The sequence below is a fragment of the Martes martes genome (genome assembly GCF_963455335.1).
Source record: "Martes martes genome assembly, chromosome: 7".
Taxonomy (NCBI): Eukaryota; Metazoa; Chordata; class Mammalia; order Carnivora; family Mustelidae; genus Martes; species Martes martes.
This window is the reverse complement of record NC_137894.1, coordinates 103,496,929-103,521,988: the sequence shown is the minus strand read 5'-3', so window position 1 is coordinate 103,521,988 and position 25,060 is coordinate 103,496,929. Positions and strand designations below refer to the sequence as shown.

General features: G+C 41.3%; 1 protein-coding gene across 1 annotated transcript in view; it reads left to right on the top strand.

Moving 5' to 3' along the window:
- Positions 1-25,060, top strand: part of SLC35F4 (solute carrier family 35 member F4) — a gene marked incomplete at both ends in the record, with an annotated part of 229,567 nt that overhangs the window by 47,581 nt on the left and 156,926 nt on the right. The gene's annotated exons all lie outside the window — the stretch shown is intronic.

The following is a 25,060-nucleotide window of genomic DNA, read 5'->3' as shown; positions in this document are numbered from 1 at the left end:
GGAGTAAAGTATGCTAATTTTTACCTTTAATGATTCAGGCTTCTGACCTCGTTACCAAACTTTTGTGAAACATGCAAACAGCATTCTGGATTTTAAGGGTAATGTTTTGTTGATTTATTGTTTACAAATCTTTTAAGTGAGATAATTTATTCTAGTAAGCTAGTAAGGATCATCTGAAAGCATCGAAATGGTCCTCCAGGCTTCCTCAAAGTATTACCAGTTGTTAGAATATTGTTCTTATTTTCCCTAATCCTGGGAAATGTAAGATAAAATCAGCTGAAATTCCAGGGGCATTTGGTAGCTCAGTCAGTTAATTGTCTGACTCTTGATTTTGGCTCAGGTCATGATCTCAAAGTTGGGGAATTGAGCCCTGTGAAAGCACAGAGCTTGCTTAAGATTCTCTCTCTCTGGGATGCCTGGGTGGCTCAGTCAGTTAAGTCTGCCTTTGGCTCAGGTCATGATCCCAGGGTCTGGGATTGAGTCCCATGTTGGGCTCCCTGCTCAGTGGGGAGCCTGCTTCTCCCTCTGCCTGCTGCTTCCCCTGCTTCTGCATGCACTCTTTCTCTGACAAATAGATAAATAAAATCCTAAAAAAAACCAAAAAAGATTCTCTCCTTATCCCTCTCCCTCTGCCCTCCCATCTCTAAAAAGTAAAAAAAATTAAAAAATTAAATAAAATCAGATGAAATTTCATACTGAAAAATGTCTATAAGGTAAAGAAAAATTTCAAAAAGTGTAAGGAAACAAAATAGTAAAGGTGGCAACATTTAGGACATTATCCCTCTGAAAGGTGAGATTATGAGTGACTTTTATTTTCTTATTTTTTATATTTGTGAATTACAATTTTATACAATGAATCTAAAAGATAAACCAATTTTTAAAAATAAAATAGCAAAAGATATTATCTGTCATTCTTTTAACAAAATGTTTTCAGTTTCTGTGTATAAACATCCACAGGGAAGGCAGAATTGATGTAATGCCAGATTGCATTCTGCCCAAAGCTCCCAAGTCTTTTTAAATGATAGGTCCAGAATCATTACTCATTCATTCATTCACTGAAAAATACTAGTTCGGCACCTCCTGGGTACTGGGTACTATTTCAGGCCCTGGGGCTATTGCAACAAACAAGATGGCAGGGTCTTCGAGGGCCTTTGTGTTACTTAAAGATGCCCTGCTCCCCTGGAGCATGGTGCAAATATGCCATAAAGTAATACTAACCCCGAATACATGGGATGGATTTTTGAGAAGGAAGTACCGACCATAACAAATAATAGATGAGCTAATTACAGATTTTGCTAAGTTATTTGAGCGGGTGAAGGTGGTCACAAGACTGACTCTTTGTCTTTTAAATTAGTGCTGGGACTTGAGGTCAAGACAACTCAACAGGAATGTTCCTGGCAGACGAAAAGAAAAGGAGGCCAGGAAGTTTGGACCATAGTGAGCAAGGGGCAGAATACAACAAAATGATGCCAGAAAGGTAGTGGGAGCCCAATCATGCAGGGCTCGGGACTGTGGTAAGGAGTGTGGATGGCATTTTAAGTGCAGTAAGGCTATGAGTGGTTTTAGAAAGGGGGGTGGGTTGCAATCTAATTCTGTTTTAAGGTCTCTCTGGCCACTGCATGGAGATGATGTGAAGGGATAAAAGTGGAAAGAGAATAACCTGTTGGAAGGTTTTTGTTGCAGACTAGGCAGGAAGTGGTCTCAGTTCTGACACTGGGTTTAGGATACATTTTGGAGGTAATGCTAAGATAGCTTGCTGAGAGATTAGATGTGGTGGGTGACGGAGGTTTGGAGGTTGGGAGGGTGGTGGGGGCTGGGGGCTGAAGGAAGAGAGTTAACCCAAGGATGACTCCTAAGTCTTTGATTGAGCAATTGGGTACATATGAAAGGCTGGGGAAATAATAGGATTTGAGGGGATAAAAAGAATTCTGTTTTGGTCATAAGCTGGAAATGCCTATTTCCATCCAAGTGAAAGTGTCAAAGAGTCAGCCAGAAACATGAACCTGGAGTTCACAAGTGAAATCTAGACTGGAGATTCAAACTTGGAGAATAACCATATATGGACTTTTTGATCCATAGGAACACTTTAGAGATGAACTTGTAGATATGGAAGAGACTAAGCCCTTAACAAACCCCTGACATGCTCCAGTCTTTACAGATTTTAGAAGGAGGAGGTAGACAAAGTGATGGAGAAAAAATGGACCTTGAAGTAGGAGGAAGATCAGGGTATGTTATCATGGGAACCAAGAGACAATATTATTTAAAGAATAAGAGACTGCTGAACTGTGTCCAGTCCTACTCCGAAGTCAAGGAAGATAACAACAGAAATGTGACCATCGGAGTTGATGCCTTGGTCAGGGGTCTCTGTGATGTGGTGGACAAACCACACTGAGCAGACTTGATGTTCTTAGCTCTGTCCCACACAGCTCAGGGCTTAGCTGAGTTCTAGGTATTTCCCTGATGCCACTCAAGTATCCCAGGTGGGTACCCTCTCTGATTCTCCTGGCAACTGGTCTGGCCTTCCCTCTCTGCTTTCATGGAGTTGAGGGGTCGGTATGGATGCGCTCACTCCAAAAAGAGAACATAAAATGTGCTCCGTGGGGGCTGGACATCTCTGGCATTGCTCGAGTGTGCTCCAACTTCCTAGTTGGCAGATATGTAGGCGTGATGGAGTGAAGAGGTCCAAGAGCCCTCTGGCATTCCTCCCATCAAGAGGTTGGGGCTGCTAGCCTTCCCTTGAAACTACATGGCCTCTATCGCTATGTTAACCAGAGTATAGCAGAAGCATAAGAAAGACGTTGGGCCAGTTTCCAGTCCTGGCCTTAAGAGACTGTCACCTTCTACTTCCTGTCTGTTGGAAAGCTAGCTAGCATTTCAAGCCCTGAGACACCATGTAAGCATCCCGGCTACCCTGCTGGAGAAACGATATGGAGAGATCCTGAGGCTGCTTGGAGGACAAGAGGAGCCCAGCTGAGCCCTGCCTTCCAGGCATGTGAATGAAATTGTCTTAGATCCCAATTGCATATCTTCGAATGGTCCCATTTGATGTTTGGGGGACAGAATTTCAAGATTTATTTATTTATTTGACAGACAGAGATCACAAGTAGGCACACAGGCAGGCAGAGAGAGAGGAGAAAGTAGGCTCCCTGCTGAGCAGAGAGCCCGATACAGGACTCGATCCCAGAACCCTGGGATCATGACCTGAGCCGAAGGCAGAGGCTTTAACCCACTGAGCCACCCAGGCGCCCTGGGTGGAGGGGCAGAATTTCTAACCTAAGATATAGTAACATGTTTACGGTTTTGAGCCACAGAGTTTTAGGGTAGGTCATTGTAATAGATAATCAGCACTAGATAATTAGAACCCTAGAAGGCCCCTGGGATATTCAAGCCAGCTGTCCTTAGGCAGAAAGCTCACTACCCTTTGCACAGAAACAAGTATGTTTCTTTGTCGGTATTTGAAATACCAGTTTTTATTTGGCGCCAATAATATGTAGTTTTTTTTAGCTTGTAAGAGTCAAAAAAAGAAAAGGGAAAAAAACTTAAGAAACTGCCATATAGCTAATAAACTGAAATGTTCAGTGAATGTAGAGAATAACCTAGTTTGCCTAGCTTTCTTCCTGTAGGTCTGCTATTCTCTGCTCCTTAACACCTGTAGTACGGTTGCTTATATTCATAATATTGACCCTGATTTTCTCTACTTTGATTTGGACTCTTATTTTAGTGTTAAGTGTTGCATAGGTGATACCACGGGACAGTGATGTAATTGATGGAAAAGTGCCAAGAGACACAGTTAAAGAATGTAAAAATTATTTAATTGCAAAGGACACAGACATTTACATCGAGGCAGGTAACCATGCAAATCAGACAATGCAGCATGCTCCCAGACAGCGGTGAAAGCCTTCCAGATCCCCAAGTTTCCCATGAGGACTTTGGCAGTTAGAGAAAGATCAGCATGGCCTGAGGTCACTGGTCTACTCTTAGGTTTTGTTTCCTTCTTGGCTCGGGCTAGGACTAGGGCAAGGAGAATGAAGGGACTAGGGCACAAAATTTAAGGAGGCACTTGCTCTCAGTGGTGTACAAACCCCGGTCGGTGCCTAAGTGTGAACACCTCCTTGTATTCGCAATGGGTGGGGTAGGGGGTAGTCACTTCCCTCACCCCCGTCCAGGTCTTGGTCCCAGTCTCTCCCAACTGTTCTGGGGTTTCTGTAAGCTGGCCTTCTCACCAGGTCCACATCGTCACTGCTGTAGACAACTCTGATGGAGTCTGGCCAGTCTGCTTACTAGGTGGCTGGATACTGTCCCTGGGTCTTCATCATGGCTGTGACCCCAAATCACCAGGCTGCTTGCCAGGCCCACCTGTAGGGTGCATCTTCTTGGCGATGTGTAAAGACCCAGTGTGGGGGCTGCGCTGAGGATGTAGACCTCTGGATGAACTTGGCCATGAATGCTGGCAAGGCCTGGGACTCCTTCACGGAAGGAGAGGTGGTCATTGTGCTGAGCTGGTGGTGCCTTGGCTCTGGTTTCACCCACAACATGCGTGTAATCACACCAGGGCTCCTCCTTCAGTTCCTGTCCCTTCCCCCAGCCCATCCACTAGACCAGTGACACTTGTAGGGCTCACTTGCGGCTATCATGAGGTATTGGTGGGCTGGGACATCAAGGAAGAAGATTAACACCTCTGTGAAATGTGGCTGTATTTAAGATCCCACCCAACTCAACCCCGCAAGCCTGATTTGTCCTAGTCCAGCACCTACCCTGCATTCCCCCCACAGCTGCCTCTAGCTTGTCCCCTAGAAATAAGCAGTGACCCTTCTCTTTCATCCAAGATGCCCTTCTCCATCACATCCCCCATTGGCAGTCACTGTACAGTTTTTTTTTTTTATTCACAAGCTTGGGTACCTCCCCATTCCAGTCTTCAATTTGGGATTAGTAACTTATTTGTCTGGTTTCTTGGATGAACCTCGGCATGTTTGTCCACAGGTGGTCTTATGGATGCCTTTCAGAAAATGGTTATTTTATATGATTTGCCATGGAATTTGTTCTAATAAATCATTCTTCTATCACACGGCAACAACAGCTTTTTTTTTCTTCTAAGAATAAGATATTGCTGAGTGATAATTTCAGCATCTGGTGAAATGGAGTTCAGTCTCCTGGGCCTCCCTGGATATTGAGAATAGAGCAGGCTTTAGGCTCACTGGAAAATCTATTTCTGTAAATTTATGATTTTAATATTGTAGTTGACCAGAATATTTGGTTTAACCAGGCTTCCCCAACCAAGGGGGAAGACAAAGAATTGATAATATTTGAGATGCTGGTGGTTGTCCACAGATGAACTTTACTTGAATGGACAAGTTAATAAGTGAACTTCCCTGCTGAGTTTGTTTCTCCAGGCCCCTTAATGTCTTGCTTTAGTTTTGCCCTTCTCGTGATGCCCTTATCACCTGCTGGTACAGTTAATATGGTGCACGAACACAAGTTTCATCTCACCATTAGGAACCTATTGGTTATTTAAAATTTGCTTTTGTCTAGTGTTAGACTGAGCTGTGAAGTGAATTTTGACACTAAATTGTAACCATTATTTGCTAAAAGAGCCAACTTTAGAGTCTGGATTCTAGTATAATTTGTGTGCTAGCACAAAAATCTGAAAGTCTGAGAAGAAGTTGCATGTGTAACTTTGAAACTGTGGCTGAAATGACATTGTCTTAGTCTTTGACTTGTTTTTATAAGGAGCAAACCAGGTATATGACAAATTAGGCAACAATGGCAATCATGAGTGGGTTGAATCTTAAAAACATGAAATAAGAAATATACAAAACATGGAATGGGACTAATAAAAATTACATCACATTAAAGAATGAGGTGTTTTATAAAATTTATGGGATAGCATGCTTTCTCTCTTTGTTAACACACATTTTTAAGGTGTTGGTTATATGATTAGAAATCTCAGTCCGGGTGCCTGGGTGGCTCAGTGGGTTAAGCCTCTGCCTTTGGCTCAGGTCATGATCTCAGGGTCCTGGGATGGAGTCCCGCATTGGGCTCTCTGCTCGGCGGGGAGCCTGCTTCCCCCCCCCCCCCGCCTACTTGTGATCTCTCTGTGTTAAATAAATAAAATATTAAGAAAAAAAGAAATCTCAGTCCTTTCTCTACTTTAGATTTACATTTTTGCCAAGTATTTTTTATTACTTCAATCAATTTAAATTTCTGAGATTGATGATCCTTGTATAAACTAGTGCCTTTTCATGAGATCAGACACTAAAAATACCATTCTCAGGGGCTTACTCATTTTATAATCTGAAACTCAGGAAGTTTTATGTTACCAAAAAGGAAGTTTTCTCTCCTTTCTATTCACACTCACTTGGCAAATACTTTCAAAAGGGAAAACATATGGGGTCATTTAGGCTGCTGTGTTATGGATACTTTGAGTAGAACAATTAACTGAAGTTCAGAATAAAACATTAATTACTGAATTATCTGTAGCTATTGTCACCTCTGATTATTGGTGATGGACATACCCTGCACTGGCTTATTATTTGTTTTTCCTTATGGCTTGCTTTCTGTGCTGTGAAGAATTCCAGATTCCACATAAAGTATATCATTTTCCTCTTACTTACCCAGTGTCACATTTTGCTCTTAACCACTGCCCTCAAAACTCTTCAGCCTACTCTTGATTTTCTTAATTTACTTAGAACAGAGTGGCACAGATGATGTGAAGATGCACGTAATCAATTAGTAATAATAAGCATATACTGAAAGATGTCTATATTGTAGGCTGAACACTGTGCTAATCTTTTTTCCTGTTATGATTTGTGTGTGTAATCTTTTTCTAGAAATCTTTTCCTAGGGAAAATATAATAAAAATTCTATATTTTCTTCTGAAATTTTTATATTTTATCATCTATATCTTTAATATACCTAGAATTAATTTTGTTTATGCTATTTTATAGGCATTCCAATTTATTATTGTTCCCGTGTGGATAACCAGTTGTCCCAGTATTACTGAAGTGTTCATCCATTATTCTACCAATTATTTGTAGTTTCACGCATCCTAGCTGTCAGGTTTTCACATACGCCTGGGTCTATTTCTGAGGCCTCTATTCTGTTTGACAATTTGCCAGTCCCCTTGCCAATACCACACAGTCTTAATTTCTTTTTGTTTCTAAGAAGTACTGTTATTTGGTAGGATTGATTTTCCTATCTCATTAAAAATTGTCTATGCTGTAGTTAGCTTTCTGCTTTTCCATGTAAATTATGGAATCACCTTATCAAATTTCATGAATAACTTTCTTGACATTTCCATTGGAATTACATTTGGTGTATGGATTGATTGGGAGATTCTCCTCATCCTCAAATCCTCAAATGTTATTTTTTATTTATTCACATATTTTAAATGTTCTCATAATATTTTTGTATTTTTCTCCATATCACATATCTTTATATTCTTCACTGTGAATGAAAACTTTAAATTTTGTCTTCTAATCCAATATTATGTGTATAAGGAATTTTATTAATTTTAGAATGTAGATCTTATATTTCATAAGTTGGCCAATCTTTTTATCAGTTCTAGTAACTGTTTTCTATATTATATATGAAAATTCTAATTTCACAGATTTTCTATATTGACAATCATATCATATACAATAAAGGGCAATTTTATCTTTTTCTTTCCTGTTCTTTTGCCTCTCAGTTTTTTTTCTTGACTTAATGTATTGGCCAGGATGTCTGCAGGATATTAACTAGCAGTCTTAGTCTGAATCCTTGTCTTGACACTGAATTTAAAGGAAATAGTTCTTAAGTTTTACCATTAAATGCAATGCTTGCCATTTATTTCTGGTAAAAATGGTATCAGGTTATCAACAAAATTGCTGCAATCCTAGGAAAGGTATAAAACAGCTGGGTTATGGGAACAAACTACAGTCTTCATTTTGCAAGTGTTCTTGAAGCTATAATTAATATTCATCATCATACTCTTCTATAACCATTCTGGACTTCATTCATGCTTAGAAAGTATTTAAGCAGGTCTAAGTTGCTTGCCTGGTCAATGATCCAGATCTTTATCCCTTTGAGGCCTGAGCCTTTGTCTATTTATATTTTTATTTTTAACACCTGTTGGATCATGGTTGCTGAGATTTCCAGTTAATATGATTGCAGGGCACATAGGATGCCACTGTGCATTCTCTAGTTTCCAGGCACTCTCTTGCCTGCCCTTATTATTTGCAGCAATCCTGCCTTCATTCACTGTAATCAGAGTCAATAACTTCACTGTGACAAAGTGATCCTTTCTTTGGCTACTAGTCTACTGGACTGAGAAGCCCATATGATGAACTGGAATTATAGCTTCAGGTTCACACTGTATCCGCTGGTAGAAGTTTCCACTTCTCTGTGAACCTCCTGGCAAATCTGGTTCTTCAGCAAATGCTAAAGTTGTAGAGGGAAGAAGAAGCACACATTCAGCAAGGGGGCCACACTGAGAACAGTGGTGACAGGGACAAATCCTACTTTCACCTATGGTTTCCACACTCATGTATTCTAGTTATTGGGGATGAGGCCCCCTGATGGCCACTCCAGACTTGATGCCATGAAGGTAATCATTTCTACCTTGTGTCTGATGATTAAGTGCCACTATTTGGCCTCTGCCAGCTCCAAATACCATCAACACCACAATATATTGATGTTGAAGTCAGAGCCCGGTTCTACGACAGTATCTCCTACTGTCAGCTTCAACTTGCAGAGGACAGTCACTGCCTAGTTTCTCAGGGAGTCTCCCCCTGTGCATCCTGCCTGTGGGCCATTCTGGAATATAAATTCAAAGGCTAAGCTCTCTAATCTTAAATTCATTTCAATATCCCCACCTCTTAAAGTCTTCTGACTCCCACCTCAGTACTGTTTTAGAACAAGTCTGTGAGCTCTACCTCATTTACTGTGGGCCATTATCATGCTCAGTCTTTAAGGCGCCACTCTAGGCATATTTCTGCATCAGTCTCAGGTGATCTTGCCAGAAGATCAAGCTCCCAAATCATGAGAGAAATTCTTCCCTATCTCACCTATATTTTGTCTTCTAAGTCCAAAGCCTTAAAGATCTATTCTCATATGTATTCTCCATTCCTCAGGTTCCTAAAAGCACACTCTCTCAGGTCCTGAAATTCTATGATCATGTATCCTTCTTCCTACCAGAACCGGGACTGTGTTCCCTCCCTAGGCTGTGGTTCATCCTCATATGGAAGCAGAAACAGGAAGTGGAGTAGCTTTTGAGGTGGACAAGCCTTATTGCATGAAGCATCTTCCTCTGATGAGGTCTTCGCAGATCTCCAAGTGAGAAGAGGCATTTCACTAGAAAGAGAGATGGTGCTGCTTAATCTATGGTGGTGGAATTCAAAAGATTCTAGGGACTAGAAGATTCCCAGGTCTTTCTACATCCAGATCTCAGGGGCCCCTCTTATCCTATCAAGGCTGCTGGTATATTGTAGACGTAGAAGACACATCAAAGACCTCTTGTAGCTCTACATCTTCAGTAATAAATCCTGAACCTAATTTTCAACACAATATACCCTGGGTTGCAGCCAACTAATGTTAGCTAATTCCTGATCCTTGTAATTCCCATTCCCTCTATCCAGTTCAAGTGCAGAAACCAATTGTTCACTTTTCACCAAAACCTCATTTCCATTTGCTGTAAGGAAGTATTATTGATGGTAGTGATCCTGATCCCTGGCGAGTCACAAGTTCCAGAATCCCATCCTGAGCAACTGCTTCCTATGGCAAATCCTACACCAGTTCACCTAGGTTGGGTTTTCTCAGAAGGTGAAGCCTCTGATATAGGTTTGCATTTAGGCAATGGTAGTTGGGAGGTGACTCCATGGAGCTGGGGTGAGAGTTTCAAAAGAATGAAACAGAGGAGGAGGGAAAGGCAAATGTAAATGTTTATTATCAAGTGGTTACTGCTTGGGCAACTGAACACAATCATAATATCCTTCTGCACAGCCTAAAGAACGCAACTCAAATCGTATACTTGAGGGATGGAAAGGTGAAGCATTTACCCATAAACTCCCATCCCCCATTGCTCAGAGATTGCTGACTCTGTACTTGTGAGTACCTCCTTAAATTTGTGCCCTAGGCATCTTACTTAAGTTTTTATCCTTATTCCAGCTTTGCCTTCCAGTCTATGAATATGTAGGGCTCAATGTTTATAAGGCAGACCCTACTGTATTTTTTATTATCAATAAAATCAGTGCAAGAAATGAACATTGACTAAACATAAGAAGCTATTACATGTTTTCTGCTTTTGAGCTAGTAAACAGATGTTTTGTTCAGGTGTTGGAATGGTGGATCCCAGATCAGGTGTGCCCTGAGCTAGGTTTCTGGTGAGTGGAAATGCAGAGTACAGGAAGACTGATTTTCTGCATGGCTGGTTGGGGTGGATCCTGAGCTGGTGTTTTGAGTGTCTTGATTTGGTTTTGTAATCAAATCAGTAACTATCAGTAGACCATAGCCTCTTCTGCAGTGTAGCCATTTGGTTCCATTCAATGAGAGGTAAAACAAGGACATTATAGTGCACTCTGAAGTTTGTGAAAATACGATTCTACATGCATGGGGCTGAACAACTCTTGAGGGAGAGATCCACCACTGTCATTGGGATTTTCCCTGGAGTGCAAGGACATGAAACGCAACCTCAGGCACGTCCTTTCTGAGAATACATATAAGATGGGCCTTGAAAGAACAAGGTCAGTGGGTAAAACTGAAATGTCCTGCATTCCCTGCACTGTCAAATTTTTACCTCTTTTGACATCCTGGCTTGTTACTGCTTCTTGATGGATAAGTTTTACCTTTGGGGTTATCCTGCATGTCTCTTTCTTCTTTTCCTACTACCTGGGCCTTTACCACATGTTAGCATCTCACCCTGCTCTTTTTTTTTTTTTTTTTTAACTTCTTAAATTTTCCTCTTTCATTATTTGTGCTCAGGAGGAGGAGTGTAAGAAAAATAAATTATTGTGGGAAAGGATGAGAACACCGCTGTTCTCTGCTAGTCAAACATCCTGGGAGATGTAGTCATCCTTAGGGGGAATTTGAGGTGAGGGAAGAAAAAGGTGTACTGAGTGGGGTCTGGGGCTTCTACTTCTTCACACATCGCTTAGGCAAATGCTGCCATACCAGACAGCTCCCCTTTGGGAGCTTCTCCACCTTTTGGGGGTGGCTGGCCAGGTTAACACCGCCATTGCTAGGCAGGCCTCAAAAGTAGAAGTAAGAAGGGTCATATCTTAAGAATTGAGGGATGGAGTTTTCAATTCTATGTCTTATGGGCAAATCTTAATGTTTTCAAATTTGTCCTAAGTCATGAAAGAGACAAGTAAAACACTCACATATGGAAGGAAATGCAATAAGAACCACGTATTTGATTTTGTGCACATGAGTGAGATGCCCACTGTCAATATAAAGGACAGGACCTGTATCTTCCACTCCCGTTACCACATTATAGCAAAGTTTTATGCCTCTTTGAGAGGCATCATGTTGATGATTCAAGAAGTAAACTATATAAATGCTTAAAAAAACCTTAGTACCCTAATTACATTCCGATGTCTTAGGAGGTTGGGCTGTGGATCGTTGAAATGAATTTTGGCGTCATTCCAAATTATCATGAGATACTGGCGTCAGTGCCCCTAGGTACTATTCTGAATTAGGGGTTGGCAGACTTTTTCTATAGAGGATAGATAGCAAGTATTTTTGGCTTTGCAGGCCGGCCATTCAGCCTCTTTTGAGAGCAGTCAATTCTACGCTTACAGTGTGGCAAAAGCAGTGACAGACACTACAGAAATGAATGAGTGTGGCTGTGTTCAATGAAATTTTACTTATGCAAACAGGAGGTGGGCTAGATTTGGCTCACAAGCTCTAGTTTGTTGACCTTTGTTCTAAACTATCACTGAGAAGTTGGCATCTGGCAAAGCATTGTTAAATTGCATTTATTTTGTAGAAGAGGGATTTTCAATTTCCATGACACAGGTCTCTGGGGGTTCTGTAAAAGAAAGTGCAGTCTCATTTAATTTATGTTCACTCCATCACGTTCTGGCCGTAGTCTAGCCTTGCACCAGGAGTCCAGACATTGGGACATGACAACCAGTCCTCTAAGCTGACCTGAAGCCACCTTTATACATTTGAAAACAACTGACTTAAGAGTTATGGCACCCACTGCAGCCACTTTTCTTCCCTAAGTCATAGCAATAAATAAAATTGGATTTAATTCAGAATTGGTAAAGTGTTAGCAAAAATCACAGTAATAATAATGATTATGAAAAAATGATTATGATCATAAATGATTATGAAAATAATAATGGTTATGGCTGTCAGCCATGAATTTTTTTTTACTTAGGGAAAACAACAAAATTGAGTTTGCAAAGAGCAGACAGATGGACAGATAGATAGATACGCTGTTCTCTACAGAGGAAGGACTCTGCCTTAGTGTCTAGAGAGAATCTTGTACAGAATCAGTGTGTGATAAATGTGCTCAGAGTTTGGTCTGGCTCTTCAGTTTTGCCATGAGGAGTTTTCTTGTTCTTATTTATACTTAGAGCAGAGTCGTTGGCTTATGCCATTGCCTCTGCAAAGAAAATGATGAAGTTAAAAGTAACTGTTTTGAGGGCTAGCCCTAGGAAGTAAATCTTTATTAAGTACACTTGGGTAACTTCATTACACGTTTATTGATGGCCTACTATGTGAAAAAAGGCCTCTGGCCACCGGTGGGTACTATCAAAATACAAGAAGCATATTCTCTGCTTTTCAGGAACTTATAACTTATAATCAGCAAGAGGAACTTTTGAAGCTCAGTAGCTGCCTCCAGCTGTGCCCTGTGGCTTCCTCGGGCAGGCCGACTGGGGTAACTGTGATAGTAAAAAACCAGAAGGGCTCAAATTCCCCCACACACTAATGTTGGACCTCCAGCCCCCATCGGAGTGTCCCACAATGACTGACCGGAGAGCACTACAACCCCAGAGCATTCACCACCATGGGGGAATTCACTGGTTCTGTCTTCCTTTTCCCCTCCTACTGGTGTGGCTGGCTGCTGGGCCAGCTGTGACTGTCTCTGTGATCCCCACCTCAACCGGCCGCACCATGGCCCTCACCCTTGACTGCCCTGCTCTGTGAAACCACTGAGAGAAAAGTTGGGCATATGGACCCTCAACTGAGCTGCTCTGTAAATACCAATGTTTGTCAGACGCCTGATGCCAGGTATGGCGAGAAGGGCTGTACTTCAGCGCTGCCGTGTCTGGGTTGGAGTTGGGTCATGGTTGCGAGAAGTTGTGTTGCCTAATGGCTGAAGGCAAGACTGCGGACCTAACTGCCTGGGTTGGACCTGCTCCTATCACTCACAGGCCCTGTAATCTCAGGCAAATTACTTAGCTTCTCCATGCCTCATCTGTGAAGTCAGGATTCTAGTAATATTTTCATTTCATAAGATTTTTGTGAGAACCAAATGAGTTTCTCCGTGGAGAGCACTTAGCACAGCACATAGTTCATAGGAAGCATGACACAGGGTGCTATCACCGTTGTTATTGCTAACCCTTCAGTCCTCAGGAGACAGTCTACAAGGGCCTGTGGTCTGAGGACCTCTGATGCTGTTTCCTCTGGGATGAAGCAGTTTCATTATGTCACAGAATTACAGCGTACATGTGTTATTTTCTGTAATGGCTTGAGAAAAGTTGTTTGTTTTTATATGGGTATCGTCGAAGCCTGAGAGGGACTCTTAAGAGATGCTTGCATTTCTGTGTCCATTTTATAGATGATGAACCTGAGGTTACTGAACTTGCCCTACCTCATAACACTTGCACAATGGCAGAACCTGGATTCAAGCCGAAGTCCATTGGGTTAGCACACTTAACCACTGGGTGCCAGTGGCCAGTATGAGTATAGTTGGTGGCTATTTCTCCAAGCTGTCTCGTCCCAAAGACTTAGTCAAAGGCCAAGGGGCACTGCTGATGGGCCCAGCTGGTGGGGCACTGATGCTCTCTTCCTCACCCATTTCTATCTAACTCACCTATCTTGGAAGATGCCCCATGGCTCTGAGTAGGTAGACCCCAAAAGGGAGAAGGAGGGGGAAGGGCACAGTTTGGGCTCCAGCTGGGCCCCAATTCTATCTGTATTGCAAATTTGCAGTCAAATGCTCTACCACTGAGCTATACCCTCTGTACTGCCAATTTGTACTTGCTTCGGATCCTGTCATGTGAGAGGGTCTAGCAAACATTACATCACAGAGGCTATATTTAGGAGGTTTTAACAGGGTAGCATGTTCAGTCCTATCTCTTAGGGTCCCACCAGGGAATACACATCAGTGATTAGCAAGGCCAAGTGCCACTAAGACTTGCAGGCTATTGGAATAGCAAGACTTCTTTCTTCTCAAAATTAATTTCTAGGTCAAATTCATAACAAATCCAGATGCTTGACTTACTATTGTTTTAATTGGAGCATTTACTGCAGACTTAACTTGCTGTCAGTTGACCTTCATCTGCCTTGTGAGAGCCTCTGACTGTCACCTGGCACGTCTCTTCTCATGGAGCTTTAGGCTTTCATTTCTGTTTTGCAATGTCCTGTGCTTCTTCCATAGTTCTTTGTTTGTAGAGTTCTCTTCTTCACATCTTCCTTTTCTCTCTCTCTCTCTCTTTTTTTTTTCTAGAAAAGCAAAATGAGTAAAGAGCTGTGAAGATGCTTTAAAAGTGAAGGCACTTTAGGGGCGCCTGGGTGGCTCAGCAGGTTAAGCAGCTGCCTTCGTCTCAGGTCATGATCTCAGAGTCCTGGGATTGAGCCCCACATCAGGCTCCCTGCTTAGTAGGGAGTCTGCTTCTCCCTCTCCCTCTGCTGCTTCCTCTGCTTCTGCTTTGCTTGCACTCTCTCTCAATTAAATAAATAAAATTAAAAAAAAATAAAGGCATTAGAAACTAAATCGTATCTTTAAAAAAAAAGGTTAAGGTGCTTTACAAGCCTGGAGGGTCTGCCTCCCATGGCTGTGGTGGTCCTTGAAGGGCGAGCGGGATTTGTTCAGTACCTGTTAAATGCTGGCATCACATTGAGCCTCCGGGCATATATTCTATTTAATTCTCATAATGACCTTGCAAGACTGTCACTCTCCTCCTTACTCTAAAGATGAGACAATTCGGGCTCAGAGATTATGTAACTTGCACCAAGTCACCTAGCTCATAGAAAGTAGAGAATCTGAAAGTGAACCCACCCTGAAATCTTTGCTCTGGCTATCCAACCCTCCCTCCCCTTTCCAGACTGCAGTGCCCATGTCTGGTGGGAAATAGGGAGAATTACCCGACTCAAGGGAGAAGTAGGAGAAGCTGCTGCTTCCACAGTAATTCCAGATTCGCCGGCAGCCTGCACCGGGTCCTCCCTCCAGCTCAGCCAGGGCCTCGGCTCCCCACCCTGCCCTCAGCTTTCCACTCGGGAGGCTTTTGGGGAAATAGGTCTGAACGGTTTATCACCTCCCAAATGGTTTTGGGACAGAAGTTCCTCTTAATAAGTTAGTTTATCACCTGACAGTATTAGAATCGCTCTATACTATGCAAATTTATGCAAAGCGTCCATCTGCTTTAGAGGAGTCAGAAAGCAAGATAGGGCCATACCTTCCAGGTGTGTAGTCCCAACCGTAGATTTCACTGCCCAATGGGCTGAGTCTTCCTTTGAGCCTTGCTGAGACTTGTGCAATTTAGAGCCATCCGCCCCAAGCTAAGGTCTGGCCCCCTTTGCATGGTATTCTCTGAAATCCTTCCTAGACCATGAACAGACTCTGACAAAGAACACTCTTAGAGCTGTCAGCACTCCCAGACTTTGTTGCAGGAAGGATGGGCTCATGTGAATGTGAGTGAAAGACATCAGATGTTGATGCCAAGAAAAATGAGAGCAGAGGCTAAAATTGGGGGCAGTCAGTGGTGGTGGCAGGGGACAATTCTGAAGGGCTCCTTGCCCCATGATCTCCATCAGTCTACCTAAAATACTGTAAATAACAAATAGCCATGTGAAAAGTAAAATTCATTCAACAAATATTTTTCCACCTTGCTACTCAACGTGTGGTTGTCTGCAGACCATCATTATTACTTGGGTGTTTGTTAGAAAAGCAGCCTCCTTGGCCCACCCAAGGCTGACTCGTTAAAGTTAACTATTATTTCATCAAAGAACATTTGATATAGTATCATGCCCAGGTGATTTTTGGGGCTCTGAAGTTTGGGAAGCACTCGTTTAGGGCATCTTCTCTGTCACAGTCATTGGCACTGGGGAGTTAGCAGGAGTCTGCCCGGTGGGGAAATTCTGCTATCATGGGATGGATGTGTTAGGGGGTGGGGTGCAGTGAGGAGAGGAACAGACAATAAGCAAGTAAACAGAGAACTTGGCAAGATAACTTAGAGGTGGGCAATGAAACTTCCTCCTCTGTGTTGAGTGTGAAGAAAAGCATCCTTAGAACATTTTGATGGGTTTTTTTGATCTTTGACATACAATCTCAGTAAAAGCGAAGGAACCACTTCAAGAATTGGTCTTTAGCTTTCACTTTCAACTGGAATGCTACCCTATGAATATGAAGAAATAGAAACTTAGACTGACAAAGTCCCCAACGGAGACGGTGGGAAGAAAATGAAATTGGATGCTTAAAGAAATGGAAATGGAATAGCCGTTGACCTACCAAATCAAGAAACTGCTATGTGTAGGGAATACTAGGTAAGCTGCACCAAAGTGGAGATGTGTTACGTAGGACGCTTGGAGCTTGGAGATACGCATTCACTGGAATGCGTGCTCAAAGGAAGACCTCAATTAAACTAGGAGAACAGGATTGTGAAGTTTTGGCAGAGGCACCAAGAACAATAGAAGTTCCCACTCCAAAAAGAAATATTAAACCGTATGCAGAATTTAGAAAGGGAAGTCTGAAAACCACTTATATGATTCAGGAAGCCTGTCACCTATGTCAAAGATAAGTGAATTGATATTCAAAATTAAAACAGTGTTGTGAGAGGGTTTCTCAGGAGAAAGCTGTACTGTGATTCTGCCTAAACTAAGCAAGAGAGGTAGGGATGTGCTTAGCCCCTCACCAGAAATCTGAGGAGGGTACTCTCACCCGGCTACCCAGAGAGCTTCACATATGACCCTTGTGGGTAGAAGGGCTTGGCCAGCTGGTGTATCTCATTTTCCTCAGCCTAACTGGGAAATCAAATGAGCCAGAGAGATGGGGACGGTGAGTGCTCTGATGGGTAAAGAGAGCCAGTGTCAAACTCCCTGCCCTGTGACTGAATGTGAATCCTAGGGACCAGCCATTGAACCAACTGCCTGGAACAATTCTGAGAAGATTGTCCCAGGGTAAGGAGACCACAACAGTAAAAGGCTGTGAGGTGTACATTGGTCATGGAGCTGACAGGTTAGTGGCATGGGGGTGGGGTGTAGAGCAGAATGGACAATAAGCAAGTAAAGAAATTGACAAAGTAACTTAAATATGGAGGTGAGGGATCAGGGGCAGAAGCTGAGGATGTTTGGGAATGGGCAGCCAAGTGAGAGGCATCAGTGAGTCAATGGGGTTCAGTCAGAGAGACCCAGAAAAGAGTCTTCAGAGAATCCATAAAAATACCCGCAATAAAAAAATATATATATATCAGCTCTAAACCAACACCAGAAAAAACAGCACTATATGACCGAAGGACTTGTCAAGTAGAAATTCTTCTGCTCTTTTACTTTTTCCCCCTTGCAGCTTCAACCCTGGATGGGACACAGGTCAGAAATAGCAGTGGGGGGGGGGCGCCTGAGTGGCTCAGTGGGTTAAAGCCTCTGCCTTCGGCTCTGGTCATGGTCCCAGGGTCCTGGGATCGAGCCCCACATCGGGCTCTCTGCTCAGCGGGGAGCCTGCTTCCTCCTCTCTCTCTGCGCCCCACATCGGGCTCTCTGCTCAGCGGGGAGCCTGCTTCCTCCTCTCTCTCTGCCTGCCTCTCTGCCTATCTCTATCTGTCAAATAAAAAAAAAAAAAAAAAAAAGAAATAGCAGTGGGATGTGGGGGAGAAATTTCAGATTTAACAAAGAAGATGTTAACCAGACTTTCCTCCTCTAAGGTGGGGAGTAGCTGGCTGCTGGCCCAGGATCGGGAAGGGCCAGTGGAAGGGAAGGGTAGTAACATTGCCAACTGATCTTTTGCTTATTATATTCAGTTAGTCATTTCAAAATACTGAATTGAGATCTCAGTTGTGAGTTAATATGACAGTCGGTTTTTCTTTCTTTTCTTTTTACTTTTTTTAAAAACCAAAGCATGACCATAAAAATCGGGGTGAAGAGAAGGATCTAACTCGGTTTAAAGAGCCTGTCAGAAAAAAAAACAATTTTGGTGATTAAACCCCAAGAGTTTTACTCATGCAATATGCCTGTTATAATGAAGGATTAGCAGAAAGAGAAAACCCAGTAAGTTTAGAGCACACTTAGCTAGAACATGATATGAAGCAGCCTTTGGTTATTTTCATCAGTGTCTGGAAGCACATTTTCCATGGATTGACCACAGCAGGGGCTGTGCCTCTTACTCTGGTGTTTACCAAAGGGTGGTCACTTTAGGGATACATGGAGAAACAATTTTCAAAAAGTAGGAGTTAATATTTGTTTTATTTTTTTAAAAAGATTTTATTTATTTATTTGACAGACAGAGATCACAAATAGGCAGAGAGGCAGGCAGAGAGAGAGGAGGAAGCAGGCTCCCTGCTGAACAGAGAGCCCTATTCGGGGCTTGATCCCAGGACCCTGGGATCATGACCTGAGCCGAAGGCAGAGGCTTTAACCCACTGAGCCACCCAGGTGCCCCTTAATATTTGTTTTAATGCATCATATTCATCAGAATAAAGTAACTGCTATCATAATGATCTCAAAGTCAAAGTAAGTTAAGACAGTAAAAGGCAATTTCTCACCTCATATCATAGTCCAGTGTGGGCTTTGGTGGGAGTCAGTCCTGTGTTCCGTAGTCGTTCAAGGACTCGGACACTTATTTTGGGCTTTTGGGTTCCTCTAGGTCCTCCAGTCCACTTTCTCCAGCCATAGTCCACACGGAGAGGACATTCAGGGTCCCTGAAGGTGCCATGAATCACTTCTGCTCACACTTTATTGGCTAGAGCCAGTCATGTGACCCCACTTAACTGCAAGGGAGGCTGGGAAATGTGTAGTCATTGTGAGACCAGGAAGCAAAGGAGTGGAGTCGAGGACAGTTACTGCTGTCTCTCTTCATGCATAACTTATGAAAAGAATAGCCCATCAAATCCCTAACTTCACAGATACGGTATTACTGCCTGGGTGAAACAGAAGTAGTAGAGCCAAGAACTGACCACATGAATCACTTGAAGGCAGGTTCCTGTGGGGAAAGAGGTGAGTGAAGGATAAGAATCACAACTGAAAAAAAAAAAAAAAAAAAAGAATCACTACTGATAAGTACATTGAAGAATGTGGTGGGGAAAAATGCCATTAGATAAACTCAAAGTGATTCAGGTCTGTTTGACCTCTATAGATCCCTGCTCAAGACATAGCAAAAGAGGAGGAAAAATGAATTAAACCACTCTTTTCCCTTCAGGGCATCTTACTCTAATTAATCTTAAAACGAAGCTACTCAAAATGAAGTTTCTGTTATTGACTTATCATCAACAGTTATTTCTTGCATGAGAAAAACAGAATTTTCCAGAGTGGACTTTTATAAATCAACTGGATATTGTGCTTTGTATTTCACTTTTATTTTTAAATTTAAAATTTTATTATCAACTGATTATTAGTGGTTATCTCTTGTGCAAGAAAAATAAGATTTTCAGGTGGGAATTTTTGTTAAGCAATTGTTACTATGCTTTGCATTTCATTTTTATTTTTATACAGTGAGAACATTGATTTTCTTTGTGCTGCCTTTGTCTTTATGGTTACTTTCTATATTTGGGGACTGTCAGAGCTGACTTTAGAGCCTGGACGCATGATACAGGACACTTGGGGCAGATCCCAGTCTGCCCCTCATTAGCTGCTCGGCTTTGAGCAGGTGTCCTAATCTCTCCATCCCTTGGTTTTCTCATCTATCAATGACAGCAGTGAGAGTAGTGATAGTACCTGCCTCATAGGACAGTTGTGAGAAGTCAAGAGTTAATATTTGTAAAGCATTTCTAATGGTGCCAGGCATATGGTATAATCATTTACAGTAAAAAAAATGAGCCCTTTAAAAGAGCAATATTAATAAATAATAGCCCAAGTCCATAATGTGCTGTGGCCAGAATTGTGATGTTGGTAAACAGATTGTTCAAGTGCGGACTCACTGTCTCATGTGATGATTGATGGCTTCCTTATACATCAGGCAGTGGATCTGGCTTGGAGTATTTACAAATCATTTGGCAGTGAGTGAGAGCCCTTTCCTGTGTCATGATCTGCTATGGTACCATCAGAGCAAAACCACCCTAAAACTGATAGCCAAACAGGCTGAGTTTTTGAAAAAGTTCAGATATAAAACAGCAGAAAGACAGGGACCAACTATCTCCTGTTCACTGCCAGAAGCCGGAAGGAAGGTGATGGCTTTGGCTGTGCTGGACACGTGGGTCACTAATAGCTGAAGACCTGGGTTAGGTAGAACTGCCCTACCACCCCAGGTACCACCTGGCTGGGCAGAAGTCCCACAGAGGATGACCCCTGCCCAGAACAGGCTCTGGCACAGAAGAGCAGAGAGAACTCTTTCTCCGTGAAGGAAGAAAAGTACAGCAGATCTGGGCATTTGCCCCCAATTTACCAATCCCAATTGTCACTCTTCCTGAAGGGCAGAGGTCATACTTAGGAAAAATTCTTTTTCATGGAGGTGAATTGTTCCTGATAAAGCACCCCCCGCACCACAGTTCGGGTGCTCTATTGTTTGGTCTCCTTTGTAATCTTATGACTTAAAAATGTCCCCACTGCTCTTTCTAGTATCAGTTAATAACCACACATAACATCATTCACTGGAGTCTCTTCCACTAGTTGGTCATTCTTCCATTAATCCTGTTGAGGCTTCTGTTTCTCCACCACAGCCAACTGGGAACAAGTGGAAGTATTTTCTCTTTATGGAAAAAAAAAAATATATATATATATATGTATATATATATATATGATATATATGATGGAGTTCCTGCTTTTCTTTTTTTTTTTGATTTTTTTTTAGATTTTATTTATTTATTTGACAGAGAGAGAGAGAGAGATAACACAGAGAAAGAGAGGAAAGCAGGCTCCCCACTGAGTGGAAAGCCGGACACGGGGCTCTATCCTAGGACTCTGAGATCATGACCCGAGCCTAAGGCAGAGGCTTAACCCACTGAGCCACCCAGGCGCCCCTGGAGTTCCTGCTTTAAAAAAAATCAATTAACAGATGATCTTACTCGCTTTGACATAACTAGTGCGTGTGCGTGTGTTGGGACAGGAGGTAATTTTTGCTGTTTCTTGGCCCTTACAAAGAGAATTTGCGCAGTAAGCAAACTCCTGCAATTGTTCCTGAGCCTTCCTAAAAACTCAGGTAAACCTTTGAAGGGTGACTTAGTAGTCTTTCCTTGTTAATGTTACAAAGTGCCAATACTCTGCCTTCCATATCTTTTAAAAGATATGCTTATATTACTTATGACACAAGACTATTAATTTTTAATGAGTGTTTCTAGATTTTAAGTGCACAAAATTATCAACTAGTAAATGCATGTGTAATTTTCTGAAGCTGAACAATAGCATAGAGCTGGTTATTTATGCTTTGTTCTGCTGAGCTTATTATCAGGCAGTGAAATAGCATGTCATATTTTTGCAAACTGTTTAACAATAGTTATTAGTAGCAATTTCCCACAAAGCCAAGTGGGAAGTAGTTTTTTTTTTAATTTTTGCTTTAGAAATGAAAACACTAAATATTGCTTTATACAAAATTACTTTTGCAACATGGGAATTTTGCTTAAAAAAATTTCTTCTCACATATAGCCCAGTGGTAACATATATTTTCAAGATTCTAATGACACACTCAGGAAAGATTCATAAATCAGGAAGTATCACACTGTCATATTTTACTCTGTGTGGCCTTATGAAAATTATTTCACATTTCTAGTTTCTACTTGTCTTTGAGGAAATAGAGATCATGATATTCTATTAAATAGTCTTTGAAGCTCTCTGGAATGAAGAATATGCTGATTTTATATTCTTTTTGAGATTTAAGTATCTATAACTTATTTAAATATAACTTTTGAGTCAGGCCAGTCCATTCTGTTGAAATAATGACAAATTTGAAGACGTGATTGCTGTGTTTTGGGGACACGATATTTTCATGTCCTGTGTAATGTCAAAGTTTCCCTAGTCTTGCAGTAATGAGATGACATCTTAATTTTTAATGACCATGCTGCAAGTCACTGCCAACTCTTCTGTAGAGATTATATTATTTCATTGTTCTGGTTAATATTTGGCTTAAAAAAAAAAACACCCCTGAAATTTTAGCTGTGGGACCAAACATTGGTGTTCTTCGTAATCAACAAAACTTTTGAGGATCAGATATAAATACATAAACTCTTATTTCAAGGTTAATTTGTGTTTCCCCCTTTTTGGTAAGGATGTGGAAGAAGACTGAACAGAGTATACCAAAGAGGAAAAGCTACATTTTGAAAGAATAAAGTTGTAATTTAGGAAGAGTAATTTCAAAAGATATTTTGAATAATGCATATTCAATTTGGAAAATATAGATAATGCAGAAAAATAGAAAAAATATAAACCCTCAAATGCTCTATCACTCAAAGACAATGTGTTAACAATTTTGGGAACATTCCAAATCTGGTTTTCTGGTGCACTTTTTTTTTTTTATTAACTTATAATGTATTATTAGCCCCAGGGGTACAGGTCTGTGAATCGCCAGGTTTACACACTTCACAGCACTCACCATACCACATACCTTCCCCAGTGTCCATAACCCCACCACCCTCTCCCTATCCCCCTCCCCCCGGCAACCCTCAGTTTGTTTTGTGAGATTAAGAGTCTTTTATGGTTTGTCTCCCTCCTAATCCCATCTTGTTTCATTCATTCTTTTCCTACCCTCCAAACCCCCCATGTTGCCTCTCAACTTTCTCATATCATGGAGATCATATGATAATTGCCTTTCTCTGATTGACTTATTTTGCTAAGCATAATACCCTCTAGTTCCATCCATGTCATTGCAAATGGCAAGATTTCATTTCTTTTGATGGCTGCATAGTATTCCATTGTATATCTATACCACATTTTCTTTATCCATTCATCTGTTGATGGACATCTAGGTTCTTTCCATAGTTTGGCTATTGTGGACATTGGTGCACATTTTTTTTACATGGTTGTGATCCTACTATTGATACTATTATATATGCTGCTTTTTTCATTTAAAAATTATATCACAATTAATTTATAGATTATCACAATTTTTTCACAAACCTTGTTTTCAGTAGCTGTATAATCTATCTATATCTGTATAATCTATAAAATAACAGTTACTTCATTCTTATTACTGTGACTGGTGCTCTGAAATTGAGTTTTGGGAGTTTATCCTCTCTGACTAGTTTATTCTCTAGTCCTCTGTGCTGAAGCTGTTAAACAAAACAAAGACTTTGGTGCATTTACTATAGAAACCATGAAGTTGTTTGAGCAGGATTTCTGGCTCCAATAGACAGAGCAGCAGATGCAACATGGTAATTATATTATTTAATTATGAGACAGATATGTATGCATTTCTCTATAAAGTTGATTTGTCCAAATTCAGTAGCTTCTAGATCCTAGGAAAAATTCAAACATTGTCTCTTAATAAAGTGTGTGCTTCAGGCAACAAAAACTAAAATAAACAAGTGGGGCTCTATTTAAGAAGCTTCTGCCCAGCAAAGGAAACAACGAATAAATTGAAAAGGCAAACTATAAAATGGGAGAAAATATTTGCAAGCCATATATCTGATAAAAGGTTAATATATAAAGAACTCATACAACTCAGTAGAAAAAAGAAAATAATTTGATTTGTTTTTAAATTTTTTTATTATTTTTTAAAATTTTAATTCCAGTATAGTTAACATACAGTGTTATATTACTTTCAGGTGTATGATATAGTGATTCAACAATTGTATACATTACTCAGGGCTAATCATGATAAGTGTACTTTTTTCCCTTTTCTTTTCTTCTTTCAGTGTTCCAAGATTCATTGTTTATGCACCACACCCAGTGCTACATGCAATATGTACCCTCCTTTATACCCACCACCAGGCTGACCTATCCCCCTACCTCCCTCCCCACCAACACTCAGTTTGTTTCTCAGAGTCCACAGTCTCTCATGCTTCGTCTCCCCCTCCACTTTCTCCTAATTCACTTTTCCTTTCCTTCTCCTAATACCCTCTGTGTTATTCCTTATGCTCCATAGGTAAGTGAAACCATCTGATAATTGACTCTCTGCTTGACTTATTTCACTCAGCATAAGTCCTCCAGTCCTGTCCATGTTGGTATAAAAGTTGGGTATTCATCCTTTCTGATGGCTGAGTAATATTCCATTGTATGTATGGACCACATCTTCTTTATCCATTCGTCCGTTGAAGGGCATCTTGGCTCTTTCCACAGTTTGGCTACTGTGGCCATTGCTGCTATGAACATTGGAGTACAGATGGCCCTTCTTTTCATTACATCTGTATCTTTGGGGCAAATGCCCAGTAGTGCAATTGCAGGGTCATAGGATAACTCTATTTTTAATTTCTTAAGGAATCTCCACACTGTTCTCCAAAGTGGCTGCACCAACTTGCATTCCCACCAACAGTGTAAGAGGGTTCACCTTTCTCCACATCTTCTCCACCACTTGTTGTTTACGGTCTTGTTAATTTTGGCCATTCTAACTGGTGTAAGGTGATATCTCAATGTGGTTTTGACTTGAATCTCCGTGATGGCTAATGATGATGAACATTTTTTCACGTGTCTGTTAGACAGTTTTATGTCTTCTTTAGAGAAGTGTCTGTTCATGTCTTCTGCCTATTTTTTAATGTGATTATCTGTTTTTTGAGTGTTGAGTTTGAGGAGTTCTTTATAGATCTTAGATATCAACCCTTTCTCTGTAGTGTAATTTGTGAAT